General features: G+C 41.7%; 1 pseudogene across 1 annotated transcript; it reads left to right on the top strand.

Moving 5' to 3' along the window:
- Window positions 1-3,000: 3,000 nt before the first annotated feature.
- LOC308520805 (tetratricopeptide repeat protein 1-like) lies at window positions 3,001-3,869 on the top strand (annotated as a pseudogene). Its single transcript has one exon. The product of its transcript is annotated as a tetratricopeptide repeat protein 1-like (transcript).
- Window positions 3,870-5,265: the final 1,396 nt, after the last annotated feature.

Genomic DNA, 5,265 nt, shown 5'->3' with positions numbered 1-5,265 from the left:
GCCGCTGTTGCTTGGATCTGCTGCGTTGATTTAAAGGCACAAAATACAACACAACAAGGCACAACGTACCAGGCACTGAACACAAATGAATTACGGTATTAATAACCCCAAATAAAGATGGCCACCCAAGCTAAGAGAGTTGGGGGGTAAGGAAGAAAGAAGAGAAAAAGATAGAGAGAAAAACAGAAAAAAGAGGAAAAAAAAAGAAGAAGAAAAAGAAAAAAAAAGAAAAATAGAATGAAGTAGAAGAGGGGAGGAGACTATTCATATGAGGAGAAAACTCCGATAGAACCGCCACTAATCCCAACAAATTCCAGCAACGGATCTCTGGAGTGAATACAAACTACAAACAGCCAATAATATCAAGTGAGGCAAGGGAAAGCAGAAGCACAAAAATAACTGGCCGGGGGTGGGGTGGGGAGGGGGAATGGGAGACAGAAAAAGAAAAAGAAAAAGCAGAACAACCTCACATACAATCCTTAAAGAAAAGAAAAGAAAAAAAAAACAACACAATATACTCAACAATCGAGCAAGCAACAACAGAACAATAGAGAAAAGGAGAGAATAAAAAATTTGGATAGTGAAGAAAGATAAGGGAGAGGTGGATAAGGATTTAGAGCAGGTGATTGGAAAAGGGATATATAAGTAGGGTGAAATTTAGACAGGGCGTATGAAGAATAGGAAAAATCTACAGCAGGAATAGGGTAAGAGAAACAGGACAGCAAAAGGGGAAAAGTGGGGAAGAGAGTTTTAGCACAGCAGCACAATTGAGGTAGAGGAAAATGATGCTAAAGGAACGATGAAAATAGAATGGAGAACCTTAGTCCCAAAATAAAATAAAGAGAAAATAAAATGACACTTTAAAAAAAAAATGGTAAAATGGCAGCAGTAATAATACTGGTTAAAAATAAAAATGTAGTAATTAAAAGGGTAATATCAGGTGATGAAAAAAGAAAATAAATGGTTTCTTAGTTAAAAGGTGAAACAATAATTAAAAAAAAATAATTAAAAAAAAATGGGCTGTAATGAAGGTGCTTCAGATCTTATGCTCCTCTTTTTGGCACACCAGGTATTCAGGAGAATGTTGAATTTTCCTCTGATACACTGTTCCTCTGTGTTGTAAGCCACAGTCCTGATTTTAAGGCAGGCTACATTGGTTTCCCAGACAGCCCTTATCTGTATTTACAGAAGAGTCAGTTCATGGCTCTGCCTCTGGGTGGCAGTGCGTCGGGATTGACCTCCGAGGGTATAGGACCTCTCTGACCAGGTGTTCTCTATTGTACCGGAAGCTGGTTTGGGAATGTCCTCCGCCCAGAGCTGGTTTTCCAGTAGTCACTCCCCGCTCTGTTTCCCAGGCTCCCCCAAAACAGCCTTCCCTTACAAGCTCTGTGACTGACCCCAACTGGGTAGTCCCTTGCACTGGGTTCAACAATCAAACGCACAGATTTAAGAGCCTGGGAAGTTGTGCGAACTCGCAACGCTTCACCTTCCAAATCTGCGCGAAGTCTCTGCGCACACTCTGGCTCCTGGCACCGAGTAGCCGGCAAACTGGCGTAATCTGAGGCTGCCCGTTTGTGTCCCGTCCAACTGTGGGCTTATTTATAGCGTTCCCTTCTGCCAGCAGCCCTGGGGGTGCCCTTCCACACTCGTGGGTCACGCTGGCTCCAACGGCCGCGGTCTTTGTGGGGCGCAGAGCCCCCACCCCCCTGCGCGCGTTCCACTCTCCAACCTAAACTGCAAACCACACCTTTGGGGAAAGTCTAACCTTTCTGTGGGGAGAAGCCGAGTTCCTCTGAGTTCACGTAGTCGCGCTGCTTGAGAGCCGTTGTTGCCGAGTTAGTAGCTGGTCTCTGGATGCCGGCGACAGTCACCCAAGATGGCACGGTCTCCGCGGCTGTGCCGGCGCACCTGGAGAGGTTTCAGCCTCAGCCTCTAACCGTTCCCTTTATCTAGGATTTCTCTGTCTTTCCTGGCTGCAGACTGTCTCAGCTGAATCTCCTCTGCTTATTCGGGCTGTATGCTACCCGTTTCAGCTGCCCGCCCTTATCTGCTCCGGGACAAGGCACTGACACGTCTGTCTAAACCTCCGCCATTTTCTCTCCCCCCCCTGTTTTCTTTCTGATTAATCATTTGTTGTTCATGAAAATTTTACATTTCCCAAACTTGTAAAGGCATTCATATTTTCTTTAGAAACCTTGCAGTCCACGGTTTTAAGTTGATATCTGTGACCTACCTCAATTTGTGGGTGTATGTTTCAATTAAGACAGGGGTTACATTTTATGTTTTTTTGTTGTTGTTTTTTTGTACTGGGTACCCAGTGATTTTGACTGTACACATAAAGTCCTATTTCTCTACAATCTATTTTATAGCACAGGGCATTCTTCCTACCCTTCTTGGGCTCTGTCTCCCTGGCGGGAAAGCCTCCTTACACTGATGATGCACAGTGTTTTACAGCACACCACACCCACCTTCTCCCTGTGGAGGCTTCTTTTTCAGCCGTGGCTCTGACAGCTCTACAAGATCATCCAGGCTCCTTCCCACCACCACTACCATGGACCCCTGCAGGTTCTGCTCAGCATAGTAAGTTTAGCATTTACTTCATTGGAAAGGCAAAAAGTAACAGCAATTTGACAGTTTGATGCTATTTTGAATGTAATTGTGGTAATTGTATTTTTTATTGGTCATAGCTAAGATATAGGAATACAGTTGATTTCTATCCTCTTTAGTTTCCTATTTTGCTAAATCTGCATATTAATTCTAGTACTTTTTAGACTTCTAGGCTTTTCTACATGGCCTATGCAGTCACCTATAAACTACGTATATGGATTTTCATATTTACTTCACATTGTAAATGCTATATGTTAAAGTTAGTTTAAATATTACACCCATAATTGAAAAAAGGTATATCACATGAGAGTTATACCTGAATAAAGCACTGTTGGGGGAGGTGAAGAGAGGAACTGTGAAGCGAGCCAGCTCCACCTCCCTCACTGATTCAGCATGGGGGAGAAGTCAGAAAGCTGTAGGGCTCCAGAGGACCTGTTCAGTGGTTTGCCAGTTACAGATCCCCAGGAAGCAGAATGTGCTAGTCCTTCAGCTTCTAACCCCAAAGATCACCAGCCCCAGAGCAAGCTGCTCAAGGATGCTGAGGCCCACGCCCAGGAGGACCAGGGAGAAGAGGAGCACTTTCATGACTGCAGTGCCTCATTTGAGAAGGAGGAACCAGGTGTGGACAAGGTTGAGAACAAACCTGATGAGGATGTGAATTCCTCTGAACTCGACGAAGAATACCTAATCGAACTGGAAAAACAAAAACAAAAAACATGCCAGATGAAGAGAAACAGAAAAGAAGAGAAGACAGCACTGGACTGAAGGAGGGGGGAAATGAGCAGTTTAAGAAAGGAGATTACATAGAAGCTGGAAGTTCTTACGGGCTTGCCCATCCTGCTTGCAGAAAGACAGTTCTATTCTGTTTTCAAATAGAGCTGCTGCAAGGATGAAACAGGACAAGACATGGCCATCAGTGACTGCAGCAAAGCCATTCAGCTAAACCCCAGTTACATCAGGGCCCTGCTGAGGAGAGCAGAGCTGTGTGAGAGCACCCACAAGCTTGATGAAGCCCTTTTCAAGTCCATTCTAGAAAAAGACCCATCAGTGCACCAAGCCAGGGAAGCTTGTATGAGATTACCTAAGCAAACTGAAGAACAAAATGAAAGACTGAAGGAAGAGATGTTAGGTAAACTAAAAGATCTTGGGAAGTTGCTCTCTGACCTTTTGGACTCTCCACAGAAAATTTCCAGATTAAACAGGATTCCTCTACTGGCTCCTACTCCGTCAATTTTGTTCAAAATCCAAATAATAACAGATAACAGAGATAACAGTAACTTTTAAAGTTGGCTAGGAAATGGTGTGCTGTTTGCTGGTAGCAAGGGGAAAGGCCCTGCTAATGTTTATGTTTTAAAGGCATCTTATCTCAAAAATAGGCCATCCAGTGGAGCCTAATGCACCCTTCTTTGTGTTTTATAATCAGGGTGAAATGTACTTCCTGATGTAATGAACCTAATTTGATTTCCATTTTAAGGTGGTGTCTGTGCAGCTGCTGTCCCTGGTTCTGGCTGTCCTTTGTTTTGTCCAGGAGGAGTCTGTTAAGGCTGACCTGGCTATACAAACATACAAGCACAGACGTCAGCTCTCCTGGACCAAGCAAACCTGCTGGTCAGAGACTGCCGGCATGACTGATGGGGGTCCTGCCTACTGCCCCCTCTCCCCATCACACGCACTGCCCAGGCTGCCAGGCATGAGCTCCTGATTTCCTCTGTGGTAATAAATGCTTTCTGTGAAAAAAAAAAAAAGAAGAAGCACTGTCATTATGAAAAAAATGAACAAAAAAATTAAATTATAAATTGAAAATGTTCTAACTTTATAATAATATTATATTTACAGTTGACTTTTAATTTAAATCTGTAACAATTATATTTTACCAATTGGCAAAGAACACTTTAATGGAGGTAGAATATTAATTGCTTCATCCTATAAACATATGTTTTGCCACAAGTGATTAATCTCAAATTTAGAAGAGAGTATGGTACCTAATTGATACTGTGCTGAATCTTCTCTTTTGTTAATAGGAGAACATCTTTTTAAAGTGATGTATGTGCAGTCATGCATATGGCTAATTATATAAACAGATACTGATGTAATAAGCTTTTATGTAAGTGTATGTTTGTATATGAAAAGCCATGCATTTATTTTGACAAGGTACAAAGGAATATATATATATATATGCAGAGAGAGAGAGAGAGAGAGAGAGAGAGAGAGAGAGAGGAGAGAGAGAGAGAGAGAGAGAGAGAGAGAGAGAGATGAACATGGATTAAATATAGAATTTAATATATATATATATATATATATATATATATATATAGAGAGAGAGAGAGAGAGAGAGAGAGAGATGAACATGGATTAAATATAGAATTTCACAAATGTTTTAAATCTTAACCAATACTATCTTTAAAGGGATTGAAGCACCTTGGTCACTATGGATATACAAAAAAGGACAATACATTACAAATAAAGCACTGTATGATCTCACTTACATATGGAATCTAAAATAGTCAAACTCATAGAAGCAGAGAGTACAGTAACGGTTATGAGGGTCTGGGAAGACAGAAGCTTGATATATTGGTTGTTTTATTGTTTTCTGAATATATTGGATTTTGAGCAGGAAAATGTCTTCCTTACTTATTTCACCATAAATTTGCTTCTATT

The sequence above is a fragment of the Myotis nattereri genome, assembly GCF_964212035.1.
Source record: "Myotis nattereri genome assembly, chromosome: 6".
NCBI lineage: Eukaryota > Metazoa > Chordata > Mammalia > Chiroptera > Vespertilionidae > Myotis > Myotis nattereri.
The sequence above is the reverse complement of the archived record's forward strand: the minus strand, read 5'-3'. Positions and strand labels throughout refer to the sequence as shown.